The 20,207-nt window shown below is 42.7% G+C and overlaps 1 protein-coding gene across 8 annotated transcripts in view; it reads right to left on the minus strand.

Annotated features, from left to right (window-relative positions):
* The window catches only part of IL1R1 (interleukin 1 receptor type 1), a 79,489-nt gene extending 59,890 nt beyond the window's left edge, over nucleotides 1-19,599 (minus strand). For 3 of the 8 annotated variants that reach the window (XM_043603070.1, XM_043603069.1, XM_043603066.1), the window contains exons 1-2: nucleotides 19,277-19,591; nucleotides 19,034-19,131 (exon numbers count right to left, since the gene is read on the minus strand). The gene's annotated coding sequence lies outside the window, so the exon portion shown is untranslated. Of the gene's footprint in view, nucleotides 1-19,033; nucleotides 19,132-19,276 lie in introns of all 8 variants that reach the window. The other 5 variants (XM_043603073.1, XM_043603072.1, XM_043603074.1 and 2 more) reach the window with 4 other exon arrangements.
* Between the last annotated feature and the right edge of the window lie 608 nt (nucleotides 19,600-20,207).

Genomic DNA, 20,207 nt, shown 5'->3' on the forward strand with positions numbered 1-20,207 from the left:
ACCCCTATTTCTTAGGAAGATAAGCCAACCTCCCTGACCTCCACTTCCAGTCCATAGGTGTGGGGCTAGGGACACTTGGATGGTTGGGCTGAGAATATTCACTAGACCCAAAGTTGGGACATTTACATGCTCTCTCCCAAGAACTTTGCATCAAGCCTGAAATACGTGGAGCTAATTCCTACATGTCATGGATGGAGTCAAAATGAAAGTATTGTTCTTCTTTGGACTCCATTTGGGAGGGTGGCCATGTTTTCTTCCATGTGAAGCAGAGAAGAAAAGAAAGCCAGTTTTCAGAGAAAGAGAGAAGCAAGAAGTGGAGACAAAAAATGAAAAGAGATTCAGATTCTGACAGACAACCCCCCAGGCTGATTCAGCCCTGCTGGGAGCCAGGCTGCTTCCTTGTCCTTGTTCCCAGAGGCACTTCTGAATGGTGACTAAATTTCTTCCTTTCTGCTTGAGCAAGTTTATCTCCTTTAAAAATGCCCTTGGCTCTTGCCATTGCCAATTCTTATTGCTTACAATCATCAAAATCTAGCTGAGAGCCCTCATTCTTATCAGATTTTTTTTTTGTAGATTCTTAGATTCCATTGTTTTTCCAAGAGTTAGCTCTTCTCTATTTCATGTCCACTCATTCATTATTGTGTGCCCACGCGCATGCGCACACACGTGTGTGTGTATGTGTGTGTGTGTCAAACACACACACAGATTGCCAAAGGGATAAGGTATTATTATTTACTGATAGCACATTTTCTTCTTCCAGGAAGTACACACTGAGAAACCAAGATATCATCAGAAGTGTTCTGATCAGAAGTGATCATCAGAATGATCAAGGAATCAGACAGGAGGGTTATTACTCCAGTGTTTAATGGCATCGCTTTTGGGGGCCTTCATCTTCACCCTGCACCAGGACCTACCAAGGGCTGTGACTTACCCAAAACCTGGGTGGGCATTGTCTCATTTGTCTGGGAGTCCTTATGTCTTTGCTATATGACAAGCTGGACTTCTTTGAAATGGACAAAGAAGAAAGAAATGGACACATCTTTTCTTTAGCTGTATAACATGAAAGCCAATCTATTGCACTAAACTGCTCCAATCCCACTTATATTAATTCAGACTTATATTAATTCCCACTTATATTAATTATGTACAGGGATTTCTATTTCTTGAATATATAACAATGTATACTCTTCCAGGATCACCCTTTGTGTCTGGTTGCCCAGTGGTTTCATACCTTTGAAGAAGAGGCATCTATTACCTTGGGAAGAGGAAGATGGAGGCTAGAACAAAGAAGGCATTGCTCATCTTTGAACCCCAGAATACAGTTTAAGGCAATGGCCAAAAAAAAAGCCTAAGTTAAAATGTCATTAATTGTAAGATGTGTAATAGAAAAGAAGAAAATGCTGCCAATTAACTATGACCTATCATCTATTGCAAGATGTATCTTAAAATATGCTGGGGAAATGGCAAGTCTTTGTTGAGAAACAAAAGGTATTTATTTGGAACTCCTCAAGTGGACTTTGCATCTTAAGAGTCAGGGAGGAAGACTGGACCCATGAACCAAAGACTAAGCAGGGCTAGACTAAAGCAGTGGAGACCCTCTACCACACAGATGGTTAGGGAATGTCCTGAAGCTGATGGAAAGAGCCCACAGAAAGAGAAAAAGGAGAAAGCAAGAGCTTAACTCCTACAGTCACAACTGAAAGGGGGAGTAGAAATCTATTGTGAAAGGGCTGGTGGCCTCCTCCCCCCTGAGGTCGCCTGGGAAGACAGCAATTCCCTCAGAGAAGGTGGGTGCAGACTGAGACCTGGCTTCCAGCTGGGCAAGGAGAATTGCAGAGCTGAGAGAGGTGCCACCAACAGATGGAGAGAAGCTGCTGAGAGTTTCTGGCACCAGAAGACTGGTGTCCAGAAGCCTCACATCTACACCAATACCCAGAGTCATCAGTACTGGGTGACTTGATGGCCTACACCCAGGTGAGACTGTCACACCACAATAGACACGTGGTAGACAAAACACAGCAGGGACCCAAGGACAGGGCTGCCACCATTGACAAAACAGAATGAGACATCTCACCAGGGCCAGATTGGGTTGGGCCCCCTCCACAATGCTGGCATGGGAACCAATCCCTAGAGGATGCTAGATCTACCTTAGGGAGAGGACCAGAGAAAAGCAAGAGGGAGAGACCCTGAAAGGCTATTTACGAAGAGTTACTGAGATTGAACACAAACTATGACAGAGATAATAACGTCTGTATTTGGCTAAAAACCTTGACTTGTACTGAACATACTAGAACTCCTCTTACATTTAGTCATTCAATAAACAGTGATTGAGCACATACTATATACCAGGCAGTGTTCTAGGTACTTGGGATGTATCTGGGAACAAATCACACAAAATCCCTGCCCACATGGAGCTTACATTCTACATGGTGTAGACAGACAATAAAGAGTAAACATAATAAAGAAGGAAATAATATAGTACGTGAGAAAGTGAATGTGGAAAATGTCTGCCTCAAGAAGACTGAGCCTGAGAGCAAGACTGTGGTTTGCTACATGATATATATTTCCCATCTGAGCCCCTATACTTATCGTATGCCAGTGGTGTCATAACACAAGTTAGACCCTACTCTCAAGAAATTGACAATCCGGGGCACCTGGGTGGCGCAGTCGGTTAAGCATCCGACTTCAGCCAGGTCACGATCTCGCGGTCCGTGAGTTCGAGCCCCACGTCAGGCTCTGGGCTGATGGCTCAGAGCCTGGAGCCTGTTTCCGATTCTGTGTCTCCCTCTCTCTCTGCCCCTCCTCTGTTCATGCTCTGTCTCTCTCTGTCCCAAAAATAAATAAACGTTGAAAAAAAAAATTAAAAAAAAAAAAAGAAATTGACAGTCCAACCTGTGAGTTTATACAGTGAGCTTCATGGGAGCAGGAATTATGCCCTTTCCTAATTTAATGAATATTTACCAAGCACCCAGTAAAATATATGCTAAGCTCTGGGCACTCCCGCAACACACATACAACACACAGATACGCACAACACACAAAATACTCACAAAACGCACACAGCAAACACGATACACATGTAACATACACACTCACACACAACACTCACCAACACACACAACACACAAAAAACAGGCACATGACACAGCCATACAACATACACACAACACATAAAAACACACATCCATACAACACACATACACAAAAGCATACAACAAACATAACACACACTCACATAACACCCACATCAAAGTCTCTGTGCTGAAGTATTTTAACACGAAGGACCCCATGACAGAGATGAAGGCTGATTTAATCAAATTAAGCACGTGAAAGTCAGTGAGACCTGAAAGCATTGAGACCTCAGAGGGAAACTCCAATTGAGCTAGTTCAGGACAAAACTATTTGTCCACCTGAGTTCCCGAAACAGCCATTACAGAGTCCCATGAAGGGATTTCTGGCCATGAGAATGAGTTATAACTAAAATCCACCTGCATAGCTAAGAGCTAATGGTCTGCACTTGTTATGTAATTCCCATTAAGACTCCAAACTCTGCCCCTGCCAGGCTGAGAAGGCCATTGGCACCAGATGTACCTTACATCTTTCTCAACACCTGGAGCTTACACAAACATTACAATCGCACTGTGAAATTGTGTCATTGGGATTTCAGTTCCAGAAGTTAATCTGATGCAGTTAAGTTCAGAACAATAAATCACCGACTACACACAATTTATTTTCTAATTTTCAGCAGACCAAAGGAAGTTCAATTTGGTTTCCATAATAAATATTCCAATTTCACATGAGAGTACAAAGGGAAACCCTCCTTAGACAAAGGCAGTTTTTAAACTACAGTCAGGAGTTTATTTCAAGGTATGCTTGAGTTATTGGAAACAAGGTCCAACCTAACTTGAGCATAAGGTTACTGTTTTTACCATTACCCTCTGACAAATGTTTTCTTTGCTTCCAGAATTGTGTGTTTATTTGGAGCAATATTCATTTATATATCTTTTCTTGATACTTTGCAAAACATTCTTTACCATGCCAGAGGACTGATTTTGGTGGAAAACTCTCAGGAGGTAGCAGCTTTGGCACTCCTCCAAAGTCTTAATAAGTGAGGATATAACTTTTGAAACTCAAGTGCTCGGAACAAAATAAATATTTTCTGCCCAGCAGTGTCCCCCACCCACAAACGCCATTTCTGAGAAGCCCATATGACACATCCCCAAGGAGCCATACAGACTTGGACACACATTTAAATAAGCAATAAGCTGTCTTGAGTCCTTGAGTTACAAGGTGAGATTAACCTACTGATAAAAATAACATGCCAGAAGAAACATGCCAGGAACGTGGCAGAAGAAAGGATAGAGACTCAAAGGCAGCAATCTGAGTACAGAAGTAACTGAAGAGAGATGTTGGAGGCTGTTTAATGATCTGAGAAGTCAGAGATAACTAACAGTAATATACGCACTTGATTTTGTGATGTCAACAAGAGAGCTAAGCAAAAAACGTCCATGCACGACAATGCCACAAACAGCATTAACTCACAGGAGAGGCCAAGGTGCCTCCAGCTCTACTATTTCCAAATTTGCTTCATCAGTCTCATGCCCCCTCTGTCACCTTTCCAGAATGGCAAACACACAGATAAAAGTGTTTATTGTGATACTTGGCATATGGTAGGTGCTTTGCATTGTTATTTGTGGTCCCCCAAAGGTGGGCAGAGAAAGTATTAGGATTTCAAGTGTAGAGTAAGGACCTCTTCCCCATCCCAAATTGGACATGTGGTGTGATGAGAAAACATGTGGATATGGGACGACACTGCCCAACATTTAAAACCAAGATGTTAAAACTAAGACTTGTTAACATTTACTTTGTCACGCACCTAAGATTCATAGGGAAATAAGCATAATCTTTTTAAAGACTTTTTAAAGATTTTTTAAGCCATTTTGAGGGTGTTTTTTTTAAACCTTTTTAAAGGTTTAAAACTTTTTTTTAAGGTTTTTTTTTTCCTTCCCCACTTATCACTAGATACTTTCAAACTGGGTCAAACACATATTGCAGTGGGATAATAAATTAACATGAGAACAGTAAGAAGCAGAACTAAGAAACTATAGATGTGCAAATTTTATTTAGAAAAATGTAGCCTGATCGTGAACACATTAGGATCAAGTGTCGAAAGTCTGCTGCCATGATTTCCCGATTTGCCCTGTTTCTTCGACTGTGCAAAAGGGACAAAAAAAGCAAACCCAGAGGTTTTGGGGACAATGTCCTTCCTCCTCATTTTATTTTATTATTTTATTTTGTTTTATTTTATTTTATTTTATTTTTATTTTTATTTTCATTTTATCTTTTTGTATCCTCCAATGCGCCTAACCCAGTGCAGAGAACTCATTAAATACTTTTTGATGCTTTAAAGTCAGACTCACACAAAGTGATCTCAACTATAGGAGTACTGATGTCTCAGAGGCTGACTCACTAGCAGCATTTAGACTTTCTTATTAATAAAATTCCCCAAATACACTAAAGAGCATTTGGATGTAATAAAATTAATCCAGAAACATCATTTGCAGAAGTACGTTGTCCATTTATTCCAAAATCTGCCTTACTTTTAAAGTTTGTTTTTGTATTTTGAAAAGAAGAAGAAGAAAAAGAAAAGCAGTTGCCATATTTACTTAAGAGTCAATATGGCCCCAAATTGTTAAGTAAAGACTGTGCGAACCATCAAACCTCTTAATGGCTGCACCTAATCATCTCATATTCAGAGTTTCACTGTTACTACTTTAGACAAGATCCTGTGTGGGGGGGAGGAGGGGGAAGTTCTTAAGTGTTTTCCTCAGGAGAACTGGGGAAGAACAAAGGAAGCTTTAGCAGTTCGAGAAAAGGGAATTAGAAGAGTCTGAACCACCAAATGCAATACACTTACCTTGCCAGCGCAAAACTGGGTAACCTATGTGGGCTTCTTTTCCACCTTATCAAAACGGATGGTTAGACCAAAACACACTTTTCTTCTGAACCATCCACATTAGCTGAATAAATAGTACTAGGCAAGTCCCTACTCACTCTTTGCTTCAACGTTGGCAGTCAAAGTCTGCCACACAGGGGCCCCCACTGCGGCTGGGATGAGGCCAGACCACTCCATTGCGGGTCCTACACCCGCCTGGGTCTCCCTGGACTCTAGCTTTTGCAAGTGTTTGCCTCCTCACCAACTTCCCCGGTCGCTACCTCTTTCCCTCCACAGAGAAAGTCACTCTTCCTCCTCCAGCTCATGCCTTCCTCCCCACTCCTCCAACCAGGGGGGATTCTCTCCCCTCCTCTGAACCCTTGGCTTAACCTCCCCCTCTCTGATGGCACTGGCAACCCCAACTTCGTTCTGGACGAGTTCTTCACTGCCCTGATACTCAAGTTCTTAAAAGCAGGCTCTTTCTCTGACTATAGCTTGAACAGAGCAGACATGTGAATCTTTGCCAAATAAGTACACAGTGGCTACATTTACACGACTAATGCCCACCGTGCCTTAGAAAATTCCACCCACACTGAAGGGATGGAGAGCCTTTGGTAACTTCTAGGGACAAGGTTTTCTGGGAAATGGATGTAAATTCCCCCAGCAGGCAGGATGTGGCAATTGCTCTGGACAGCCTTGCTCCAGCCAGCTTCTTGTTTGCTCAGGTAATTTACTGAATTTATGGCTGTCTACATCCCAGGTCAGTGGTTCTCAACCCACATTATACCAGTGGCATGGTATAATCACCTGGCAAGCTTTTAAAAATCCCTGTGCTGATGCTGTGTCCCAGACCAATCACATGAGAACTTCTGATGGTGGGACCCAGGCATCAGCATGTTTTAAAGCTTCCCAGGTGATTCAGATACACAGCCAGGATTGACGACCACTGGTCTAGACCATAGAGGATGATCCTATTCAGCAGACGTATATCCAATTTGTACAGAACTGCATGGCTCGCTAACACAGCAAAACCTGTTTTCTACATGGACCCAGCCTACTGTGGCCAGGCAAAGAAAGAGAGTTGAGCCTCAGGGACTTAGTCACACACAGCAGGTTTCCCTAGAACAGTAATTTATAATCTGGACGTCAATACATCAGTTCCAGACCAAAGGAAGTACCTGTCTCCACCACCCCTCCCCGTAGCATTTTTCTCTTTCCTGTGAAGGTAGTTTCTGTACACTTATCACACTGTCATACCAAAGTTCTTAAAGGTTTCAACTGGGAAAAAGAAGTTTAGAACTCTAATCTTGCTGTTAAATAAAACTCAGAATTTGAGGTTGATGATAAATATTCAAGCATGGTGAATGATGTTGGGTGTAATTTCCCACATTATTACAATAGCAAAAAATGGAACCGTCCCTTCTCCTTACGAGTCAGCTCAGTAACCCACCATATTAATCTAGAGAAATGCTTAAATCTTGAGGGAAATTTATTAAAAAGAGGTAGTCGTGGTAAGTTCACATGAGATTTTTCAAGTCAACTAAGTCTAAGTACACGTTCCATCACCAGTGATTATAACCACGTATTTTCCTTCTAGGAAAGAAATCCCGTGAATCTTTGCACTGCCAGCTACATTATGTGTATAGGTACATGAATATCAATATGATTGGCGTATAACATTGTGTAAGTTTAAGGTGCACAAGGTGTGGATCTGATGCATTTATATATTGCAAAATGACTACCACCATAGCATAAGCTAACACCTCCAACCCATCACATAGTTACCACTTCTTTTTTTATGGTTAGAACATTTAAGATCTGCTGTTAGCAAATTTCAAGTGCATGATATTAGCTATAATAGCCATGCTGTACATTAGATCCCAATGTGTTAATCTCATAACCGGAAGTTTTTATCCTTTGATCAAAATCTATTTCCCTCTAAGAACAACACTCCTCCACTCTGTTGCTCTGAGTTTAGCTTTTGTAGACTTCACATGTAAGTGATATCATACAGCATTTCTCTTTCTCTGTCTGGCTTATTTCACTTAGCCTAATGCCCTAAAGCTTCATCCATGTTGTTGCAAAAGGCAGGATTTCCTTCTTTTCTCGTGGCTGAATAATATCTCGTTGCATATATATACCACATATTCTTTATCCATTCACCTGCTGACAAATATTTAGGTTGTGTCCGTATCTTGGCTATTGTGAATAACGCTGCAATAAACATGGGGGTGCAGATATCTCCTCAAGATCCTGTTTCTACTTCTTTCAGATATACACCCAGAAGTTGGATGACTCAATCACATGGTAGTTCTCCTTTAAATTTTTGAGGAACCTCCATACCATGGTCAGTAGTAACCATAACCAATTTACATTCCCTCCAACAGTACACAAGGCTTCCCTTTTCTCTATAATCTTTCCAGCACTTGTTATCAGTTGTTTTTTTGATATACAAATTATTCTTTAATGGACAGATGATACTATTTGTGAAATCAGGTTTTTCCCACCTACTTCAGGCAGGGTCTGTTTAATCATTCCAGAGAAATATCTATCAAGTTAATTTGTACCTTATTATTATGTATATTTCATCTAGATTGATTTTATTTTAAAAATTATCTACTGACTATTTCAGAGCGTGGAAAATAACTCTTGCACATGATACCTTTTTTTTTTTTTAATTTTTTTTTTCAACGTTTATTTATTTTTGGGACAGAGAGAGACAGAGCATGAACGGGGGAGGGTCAGAGAGAGAGGGAGACACAGAATCAGAAACAGGCTCCAGGCTCCGAGCCATCAGCCCAGAGCCTGACGCGGGGCTCGAACTCACGGACCGCGAGATCGTGACCTGGCTGAAGTCGGACGCTTAACCGACTGCGCCACCCAGGCGCCCCGCACATGATACCTTTTTAAAAAACTAGCTTACAGATAACATGTGCCAATTTGGGTGATAAATCCATATCAGAGGAGGAAAGAGGGAACCTTAATCATGTGCTTCATGTGAACAAACTTTGAAAAACATCAACACTCACAACAATGTGACTACTTCAACTACACCTTAAGAAGAATGATTCCAGGGGCACCTGGGTGGCTTAGTCGGTTGAGCGTCCAACTTCAGCTCAGGTCATGATCTCGCAGTTCGTGAGTTTGAGCCCCGCGTCAGGCTCTGTGCTGACAGCTCGGAGCCTGGAGCCTGCTTCAGTTTCTGTGTCTCCCTCTCTCTGCCCCTCCCCACTCAAACTCTGTCTCTCTCTGTCTCTCAAAAACATTAAAAAAAATTAAAAAAAAAAAAAGAAGAATGATTCCATAAACCAGTGCTTCCCTTCTTCAAGTTCTCTTACCATTTCAGCACAACAAAATACAAAGAATGTTGGGATTCCAGCAGACACGTGTTTATATCTGGACTCCTGTTAATCATTCACTACATCTTGAGAAACTACTTGCTGTCTCTGGGTCTCTGTCTCCTTCAGGAAAAATTAAAAATAATAAAATCCATGTAAGGAACACAAGTAATATCTGAGAAGCACCCAGAAATCATGGGGAGGAGACCGACAGGGGCAGGGGAGGAGGGTGCTACATTGTTGGTATTTCCAGAAGAGTGTGGCTGCTAGTCAGCCTACAACAAAGAGATCAAGAGGTGGGCAAATGAAATCACAGACAACAAAAGACCTAACAAAAGATAACAAAAGAAAAGTTGCCCGAGGATTTCCAGTCAAGTTCTACCCTCTCACTAACTCCGGGAATAGAGTTAGGGTAACCACATCAGTTTTTTGGGGGGGTGCACTCATGGCTTTGGAATGTGTTGGTTTTGTGATCCATGTTGGAATATGCTGTCGGCAAAATTGACTGAGTGGCTACGGTCATCAAAAGCAACACTGCTTACCTCAACCAAGAAAGGGCTCACTGTCAAGAGGTTTGGTATCTTTAGAAACAAGATGGGATAATTTATAAGCATGGTTGTGTCGAATAATACCCCTTCAAACTATAAAAAGAGGCAGACATCCACAAAAGACGCACACATGCCATCACCTAGTTAATGTTAGAACAATGTCATTATTCATTCATTGAGTCCGAGAATGTCTGAAGGCTTCAGACATCAAACTTGCTAAAATCCTTTCTGAAATTTCAGTCTTTAAAGCAAATAATGCCATTGTTATGGACTGATTGAACATAGATATAAGAAAACTAAAAAGCCTAAAAATCTAGGAATCCTAAGATATTTATTTCAACTATGTTTAACAAGTATGTTTAGACACATTTTAAATTTTACAAATAATGTTTCTGGACTTTTTTTGTTTTGCTTTTTGGTATATATCCCTTTTGCTGCCTTTTTTACCCATCATTATCACTTGACAGTCCCTTCCCCAAGTTGCTTTCAACTGGACAGTTCTGTCTGGGTTGGTTGAGCACCTAGAATTCACTTGAGGAGTCCCTTCCTCTCGGAAGGAAACCCTGCCCTCTTTTCCCGGGACCAGGAGGAGAAGCTTCCTGAGCTTATGAAACTGACCTACAGCCTTCCAATTTCCTATCCAGATGTTCTATGTCCATGGAAGCCTGCATCCCTTAACACCTCTTCAGGGCCAAAGTTCATGCAGTCTTCATTCCAGGTGCTCCTCCATGCACATACATTAATCCCCACTCTGCTGTGGCCACAAATGACCAGTTGTGCCATGCAGACAGGCCTGGGTGCCCCCCCCAATCATCAATACTTTGTCTTGTTCTCTTATGTTTCTTTACAAGATGGAGGCTCTTCTCAACTTGGAGCCTTATCATCAGGTACCCAAGGGCACGGTCCATCCATACCCCTTCTGCAGAGCCCTCCCAGCATCGCAAACTCATGAGCAAAGTAGCCCCATAAGAATGGAACCGAAGGACCAGGGTGGAAAAGCAGTCATAGTAGAGGGAAAACCTCTCCTCAGGGCCTTCCCCAGATAATAAAACTTAGGTATTTGCTTTATTATGGAGTACAGAAAGCCATGGTCTCAGTGCTCAGGGGACAGTCCCAGCTCCACCCCTTGCTCACTCAGTGGTCTTAAGGAAACCTCTCTAGTCTTCACCTCTAAAGTTAGAATGATAACCCTACCTGCACCTCCAGAGAAGGATGTGGGAGAAGCACATTGATGGCCCACACCATGAGGCCAGAGTTTTCATATGGAAGCTGAAAGGTGCAGGGCCCTTTTGCTGTTCCTTTCCTGCCTTCCTTTTGGTTGTTGACATTTGATTCTCTAGAAGCCAGACTGTAAACTGCTGCACATTTTCTAAAGCTTTCTATTTTCCCTCCCACTTCCTCTTCCTCTTCCTCCTGGGGGCACCCAGTACAGTGCTTGGCCCAGACTGGAAATGCTACAGTGATTTGTGAAAACGACCAGTTAATTCAGCGAGGTGTGAGATAATGAAGGAGAAAGTCCTTATAAGCTGAGTTTTACTTCTGAGAGAGGTAGAATGTATTTTTGTGGAACATCTCCATGGCATTGTTTGGGCAAAGCTTTTGTCACTTGTCACACACACAGGAATTCAGGGCTGGGCAAAAGAGTGAAGTATCTTGGGTGCCAACGCTCTACCACATGTCAGCCATGTCACTGTCTCTTGTGGCAAACGCAACGACTTCTGCCCATGACATCCACTATCCAGATGAGCTATTATGGTCTACAGCATAAGACTTTATAGACTCTGTCACCATCTTTCCAGCCCATGACTGAAGGCTACCTGAAATTCAGAATAAAAGCCAATCTCCTAACAATGGCTGCAAATGCCCACATCGATCTGCCCCCTGCCCGTCTCCAAGCTCATCTCCAAGCCCCCTCCCTCATACTTGACCAACCCTATACATGTCTTCTTCTGTTCCTTGAACAGGGTTCTACTGTGCTGAACCCTCTGCCCTCCACCTGTGTGCCTCAGACCCCGCCCTCCTCCACCAGGACCTGCATCACCAAGCTAATGTAGATCTTGGCTCATCAGTCACCATCTTAGCAGCCGTCTGTCTCTTTCATGGTGCTAATCACTATTGGTACATGTGCTGCTGCCCAGCTTTTTTGTGCTGCCCTTGCAAGCTGCAGCCAGATTGCCCTCACTCACTATGGTGTCTCATGGCTAGACACCTAGCAAGGCCTAAGAAAACAATCATTGAGTAAACCAAAACTTATGATCACAAACAGTTTTTAAAACAATCTCAATACCACTACATGCATATTAGAATGGCCAAAATCCAGAACACTGACAACAACAAATGCTGACAAGGAAGTAGAGCAACAGGAACTCTCATTCATTGCAGGTGGGAATACAAAATGGTACAACCACTTTGGAAGATAGTTCGGCAGTTTCTTACAAAACAGACTTACCATACAATCCAGAAACTGTGCCCCTCGGTATTTACATAAAAGAGTTGAAAATTTACATCCACACAAAAACCTGTACATAGATATTTATAGCAGCTTTAATCATAATTACCCAAATTTGGAAGCAACCAAGATATTATTCAGTAGATGCATGGATAAATAAGCTGGTACATCCAGATGGTGGAATATTATTTAGCACTAAAAAGAAATGAACCATCAAGCCATGAAAAGACACGAAGAAAACTTAAATGCCCACTTCTAAGTAAAAGAAGCCAATCTGTTCCTTGATTCCAACTATATAGCATTCTGAATAAGGCAAAACTATGAAGACAGTAAAAGATCAGTGGTTACCCCAGGTTGTCGGGTGGTGATGGGAAGAATGAATAAGTGGAACACCGAAGATGTTAGGGCAGTGAAAATACTCTGTGTGATACCACAGTGATGTGTGCATGTCATTATATACTCGTCTAAACCCACAGTACAACAGCAAAAGTGAACCCCAATGTAAACTATGGACTTTGGGTGAAAACGACGTGTCAGTGTCGGTTCATCAATGGTAACAAACTCCGGGAAGGGAGAGCATACTGATAATGAGGAAAGCTATACATGTGTGGGGGAAGAACATAAATGGGAAATCGCTATACCTTCCCCTCAATTCTGCTGTGAACCTAAAACTGCTGTTAAAAAATAAAGCCTAAAAAAAGAAACCTCCATCATGACATGAGATATGAAAAATTTAAAAAAAAGCTGAGTTAACCTCTTCCTCCAAAAGATCACAAAAGTTTCATAAAAACCAGTTGACTGGTGGGGGGCGCCTGGGTGGCTCAGTCGGTTAAGCGTCCGACTTCAACTCAGGTCATGATCTCACAGTTCGTGGGTTCAAGCCCCGGATTGGGCTCTGTGCTGACAGCTCAGAGCCCAGAGCCCGCTTCGGGTTCTCTGTCTCCCTCTCTCTCTCTGCCTCTCCCCCGCTCATGCTCTGTCTCTCTCTGTCTCTCAATAATAAATAAATGTCAAAAAAAAAAAAAACCACAGAAAACAGTTGACTGGCATACTGTGTTGACAAGTGCATGGGGAAACATTCTCTCCAATATTCCAGAGGAAGTGTTCATTGGCATAAGTAGGTGGTACGTGGATGGGCAATTTTGAAATACATACAAAATCACAAATGCACATAGTCTTTGACCTGTAATTCCACTTCTAGGAATTTAGCCAATAAATACGCTTGTTTGCCACTCTGCAGAATGACACAGGTGAGGCTCTTATTCATTGCAACACTGGTTGTAATAGCAAAAGACTGCAAGCAACTTAAAAGTCCACTGAAAGGTTAAAAATGCACCTCACTAGATGCAGATATGGACTAGCGTGCAGAGGAGGGTACACCATCAGTGTGCGTGATGGTTAATTTTATGTGTCAGTTTGACTGAGCCACACGACACCCAGATAGCTGGTTAAAGACTGTGTCTGGGTGTGTCTGGGAAGGTGCTTGTGGAAGAGATTAGTGTTTGAACTCATAAAGCAGATGGCTCTCCCCAGTATGCATGAGCATCGTCCAATTCCTTGGGGGGTCGCAACAGAACAAAGAGGCAGAGAAAAGTTGAATCAGCTCTACTTGAGCTGAGACATCTGTTTTCTCTTGCCCTCCATGCTTTTTGTTCGCAGGCCCTCAGACCTGGGCTAGAATCTACACCTTTGGCTCTACAGCTCTTAGGCTTTAAAACTATGCCACCTGCTTTCCTGGGTCTACAGCTTGTCGACGGCAGATAGTAATACTTCTCAGCCTCCATAACCATGTGAGCCAATACTTTATAATCTCCTCGCTCTCGCTCTCTCAGGATCCCAATTACATGCCCAATAGGAGATTGATATACGTGTCTCCTGCTGGCCCTGTTTCTCTAAAGAACCCTGACTAATACAGTGTGGAAAAGGTGGAAAAAAACTATTAACCCTCGTTTAGCTACTTGTTGGTGAGAGTGAGGGAAAGAGGTGTCCGAGAAAAGGAAAGAGAGGAAAGACTTCACTAGATACCCCTTTTAAATTGTGTGTTACCTATTCAAAAGTACACAAACTATATGTTATTTGTTGAAAAAAAAATCTAATTCCAAAATCTTACTGAAAAGTTCAACAGAAAATTGTATAAAATACTACTTTAAATTATATTCTTATCCCCATCTTATAACTGGAACAACTAAACGAAGAGAAGGTAGGTCAGTTGCCAGGAGAAAACAAAGCTGGGCGTCCTCTCCCAAGCTAGTACTTGCCTTACTTCATTCTAGCTTCCTTGGAGACATTTCTTGGACATTCCTCGTGCAGAACTAGGGGCCCAATGGATAGAACATTTAGGGAAAGTGTCCCCACGTATTAAACACTCAACGTGTCTAGGCCGAGATGATAAATTGGATGATCCTGCCAGGGAATGTCAGCCTGAAAATCAACTCCAGGTACCATTTCACAATGGCCCACATAGAATCAGAGAGAACAGGGCAGAGCACCCCACCTCCCCACAATCCCCAAGTGAGGGGATGAACTGGCTGAGTTTCCAGGCCCAACACCTTCAAATGTAGCACAGGACTCATAGCACTTTTGGACAAGGAATCCATCACATCAGCACTCAACTGTCCAGACCACTGTAGCATGGAGGCTAGGAAGTTCAATGGACTTGATATAGATTGATGGGGATCTCCCATCACTAGCTCATCTCATCACCTTTGGGCCACTTGCCGAACTTCTCAGAGTCTGAGTTGGGTTGGTCCCTGAGCATGTATAATGATGCCAATTTTGCAATGTTATGAAAAAGATGAGATATAATGATGTAAGAACGCAGATCAATGTGTGTTCCTTAGTGGGAACTCAGTAAACGGTGGCTATGTAGCCAACTGGACAGCACAAACATCGTCAGTGGGTCAGCGGTCCCAAACCTACGTGCCATTCATCGTCTCTAGGGTTCAGTCAATCCTACCCTCACCAACCTGTGGGCTCTAAGTAAGACTGCATCATGAATCCCAGCTGTGCACTGACTTTGAGCAAATCACTTCTCTGTCCTTCAGCTTCTTAATCTGCAGAATAAGATCATAACAGTGACTACCTTATATACAAAGCACTTAGAACTAGATCTCACGTATAGTTAAGTGCTTTATGAAGTATTAGCCCTCATTATTATTTATTCGGCACCGAGTTCAAAGCGTTGCTAAGCATCAATTTGGTTCTGATGTTGATAGCCTAGCACTGAGCTGAGGATCAGAGTGAAACTCTGTACCCCCTGTAAAGCTTCTTATACTCACACCAAGCCCATTTGTGAGACTTACTCTTACAAATCTATGATCTCCATTTTCCTGGTTCTACCCTTGGCTTGTATTCATTTGCTTAATATCCATTAAGAGCTTTAAAGGTTTACTCAATAACAATGGAAACCAACCCAAATGAAATTAAACCATTTCCAAACTCTTCTGTGATTCCTTTCCCGGCAGAGTTGGGTAAAAATGTTCCTGGCTACCTTCTGTTGACTCGTTCAAGAAACATTTGTGGAGCCTGATACCGCGAGGTATCAGACCCCCAGACCAGGTGCTAGAGAGAGAAACGCACATAAAACAAGCCCCGCCTTTGAGAAGGGGGAACTGAGCAAAGCAAGTGGACAATGACAATGCAATATAAGAAGGATGGTGCATTGTCCTACTTTCAAGTGAGATAAGTAAGCAACAAAATAGAAACCATCTTCGATCTAAAGTATGTCCATATGCTGCTAGAACATACCAAATGCTAGGACTGAATCCAAGAACCAAGAAATATGTTGCAACACACACACACACACATACACACAGACACACACGCACGTGTGCACACTCTCAACACACACACTTTCCAAGTCTAGAATTAGAACACATTGCCAAAATTTCAGCGTGCTGCTCTCCAAAAACAACATACTTTATAAGGCAAGAATATAAATAAACAAAACAGCCATCATAATAGTACCATTTTGTATTTCTTCCTTTTTTTCTATTCAAAAAGCTTTCCTCTGTCTCATCTCTCCATGTTCCCAATACAATCATATGGTGGGTTGAAAAGTCAGTCCTTACTTTTGAACTTTATAGATAAAACGGAGGGGCTGCTGGGTGACTCAATCGGTTGAGCGTCTGATTTCAGCTTAGGCCATGAACTCGCGTTTCACGTGTTCAAGCCCCTGCATTGGGGTCTGTGCTGACAGCTCAGAGCCCGGAGTCTGCTTTGGATTCTGTGTCTCCTTCTCTCTCTGTCCCTCCCCTGCTTGCACTCTGTCTCTTTCTCCCTCTCAAAAATAAATAAAGATTTAAAAAAAATTTTTTTTTAATTTATAGACAAAAAGGAAATAAAATCATAAAGACTGAGTTTTGCCCTGGGTTGTTCAAATGGTGGCAATTCAGAGCAAAAGCCTCTGATTCCCCACATCTCAATCTACCTTCTGAGCGACATCAAATGAGGTCAAAGTCCCCAGAAATTAGGTTGGCATAAGTTACTGTAAGAAATGATTGCTTTGATAACCAGAAAGACAAGAAGAGACGGAACCCAAAGGGGCAGAATAGGAAACCAAAAGGACTTACAAAGGGTTTTCTTAAAGCAAATCAAGACCACAAAATAGCCTTTGCCAGTTATTAGATTAGCAAGCGCATTTAAAAAAAAAAAAAAAAAAAAAAAAAAAGGCGGGGCGCCTGGGTGGCGCAGTCGGTTAAGCGTCCGACTTCAGCCAGGTCACGATCTCGCGGTCCCTGAGTTCCAGCCCCGAGTCGGGCTCTGGGCTGATGGCTCAGAGCCTGGAGCCTGTTTCTGATTCTGTGTCTCCCTCTCTCTCTGCCCCTCCCCCGTTCATGCTCTGTCTCTCTCTGTCCCAAAAATAAATAAACGTTGAAAAAAAAAATTAAAAAAACAAAACAAAACAAAAAAAGGCAAACCCCAGTGTTAGTGAAAGTGTGGGGGAAATGGTATCTGTACAGAACTGGAGGGCGTATACATGAATAGCACCTTCCTAGATTAATTTCGTAGCAGGGACCAAAAGCTTCAAAAATGCTCATGCCCTTTGACCCCATGGTGTTCCCTCTGGGAAAGACAGTCCCAGGAAACAATCAGGAAGAGATAGAAAGGTTAGTGAGTACATCAGTCTTGTAAGGTTAATAATAAAAAAGAAAACAATCCAATATCTACCAACATGATTTCTAAATTCTGTATGTAATGTGATCACACAACTTTTGTAGAAAGAAATTCATTAGCATGGCGAGATGATCACAATATATTCCCAAAAGGGAAAAGCAGGTAATAAACCAGCAGGTACAGTACAAGGATGTTTTTCTTTTAAATGCAAATGCAATCGGGGAAAAAACATATGCACCAAAATGTTAACAGCATTATTCACACAGTGACGGGTTTTTTTTTTTAATTTTTTTTTTTCAACGTTTATTTATTTTTGGGACAGAGAGAGACAGAGCATGAACGGGGGAGGGGCAGAGAGAGAGGGAGACACAGAATCAGAAACAGGCTCCAGGCTCTGAGCAATCAGCCCAGAGCCCGACGCGGGGCTGGAACTCACGGACCATGAGATCGTGACCTGGCTGAAGTCGGACGCTTAACCGACTGCACCACCCAGGCGCCCCACAGTGACGGGTTTTTATCTTTCATCTTTTTTCTTGTCTATGTCCTTTATTCTGTATCTGACAGTGAGCATGGGCGATGCGTGTCGATTTGCCAATTTTGCAAGGGCACATTTTAGAAGTGAATCCCAGCCATTCCTCAACCATGCCTGGCAAGGTTTTCTCCTAAGTAAGCAAGCAGGCGTGTGCCCAGAAGGGGTTGAGGGACAGAAGACTAACCCCTGCATGTGGCCTTGAGAAAGGCCCTAAGTATCTCTTGAAGTTCATCACCAGAATCAGGAAGGTTTAAATCACCTCAAGAAGCACTCCCTGCTCTTCCTAGGCAGCATTATCTCCCTCCTGTCCCCAGCAGATTCACACGTTTCCAGCAAGCACAGATCCTTCCTTGGCCTCCAGCACATTTGGTGGTCTCTAGCCACCGTGAGTGGGTCGCCTGATTCACAAACCAGCTGGTCATCAGCTGCACCTTCTGAAAACATCCTTCCTCACCACAGTACCTACTAGCAGTTTGCTTAAGAGCAAAGAGTCATGAATTGAATTGAATTGAATTGAATTGAATTGAATTGAACGGTAAACCTCATTTTGCTCTCCTTCTGGTGTTCTCATTTCTCTTTAATCTTCCAGATTCTATCCCATTTTCTTATCCTTTTCCACAACAATGCTACTGCTAGGACTATGGAAGTCAAGGGCGTCCAATAAAGAAATACCGGGGGATGTTTCTAATCTCCTCTGAGAGTGTAAGGTCTTCCTTACAGCTGTGGGTGTAACATTCGTAAGGCCTCTGAAAAAAAATGGTTGCGCTTTTAAGATTACATTTTAAGCCCTTACTGGAGGAAGCTCCTGCAAGTGTTGCTAATACAATACATTATAACATTAAATGCAACCAATGGATGTCTGTTAATAGTAATGCAAGGCCTTCAGTCAAACATTGGCCCAGGTTGTGCCCCTCTAAAACTGACAAAACCTAATGGAAAGTGATAAAATAAGTCTTAATTCTAACATCAACAACAATGTTTTTTAAAGCTTCTCATTTATAATACCCGTCCCTTAAACCTCACAATTTACCCAAAGTCATGCAACTATTTATGGTTTATAAGTAGCATATATTTCCCATATCACTCATCGTTAATCTTCCAGAGAGTAAAACATACCTTATCATAGGTGACCTCTTCATATGACTCACAGACACATCTCTAGGTCAAATATGGCTACAACAGAGCCATATAACTCCAAGAAATCCTTAAAAATCCTGTTTTCAACAAACAGCATAACATTATCAGTTTTATCAAATTCCATTTGTTCCTCCTAAATACTTTCTCAATGTATAAGTAAGCAAAAAGAAAAAGAGGAAAAAATACGGGAACAAAAACCAGAAGTGCAATTAATCATCTTACCATGTCCTTTCTTCATCGTAGGGACATTTGGGGATGGCTGGCCTCACAGGAGGTGGTGACTCCAAGGGTAAGCCCACAGGGCTTCTTCCCCCAAATAAGTCAGCTGAGTCGCAGTTGGTTATTAAAAACAAAAGTGCATTTTGATGTCAGCCCTGGATAGACTTGCTAATTCCTCTTTTCTCTCTCCGAAGAGCTTTGGATCTGGTTCGTGCAGCACCAGAGGGTACCTCACATCTTGTCGGCCGACTCAGTGGTACTGAGGCTAAAAGAAAGGACAAATACTCTGAGTGATGTGTGTGTCAGAGCCTACAGGGGCTTTAATCCTCGGCAGTGACACATTTGGGGAGCTACGAACAGGAAACTCAGAGCTGGGCAGACTGCCAGAATCATTCCGAAAACGTGCCAAACCCTTACGAAATACCCACACACTTTATTTCACATTCACCTCGAACACTTCACAAGCCTGTGTCTCTGTCCTCATGTGACTTTGCGTTAGACCTAGACAAGCCTTGCCCGCATGTCCAGCCTACCACAGGTCCCGTCATCCCCCGAGTCAAGACGGGGACTGGGGTGTCCTACCCTCTCCCTTGGTTGCTGTCCTCCCAATCCTTCTTAGAACAATATCCACAAACGTGAGCCTGAAGGACCTTTCATTCAGTTCTCTTTATCTTTCAGCCCCAGCGTCTCTTTGTGCCTCTGCCACATGCCCTGGGAACACCGCCAGCCTTTCTCTTCAGCATCCTAGAGGTGGGAGGCCCACTGATCACCCTCCGGCATAGGGTGTCTGGATGCTGGGACAGTGGCAGGCAGGGAGGGTGAGGGGAGATGAGGGCTGTGTGTAGCCAGAATCTCTGCCTTCCTCCAGAAGCGGTCGGGTCTATCCAGGAGAGATGGTGCTGTCTGTCCGGTTGCCTCTTTCCTCCCTCTCTCC

Source organism: Prionailurus bengalensis, chromosome A3 (genome assembly GCF_016509475.1).
Source record: "Prionailurus bengalensis isolate Pbe53 chromosome A3, Fcat_Pben_1.1_paternal_pri, whole genome shotgun sequence".
NCBI lineage: Eukaryota > Metazoa > Chordata > Mammalia > Carnivora > Felidae > Prionailurus > Prionailurus bengalensis.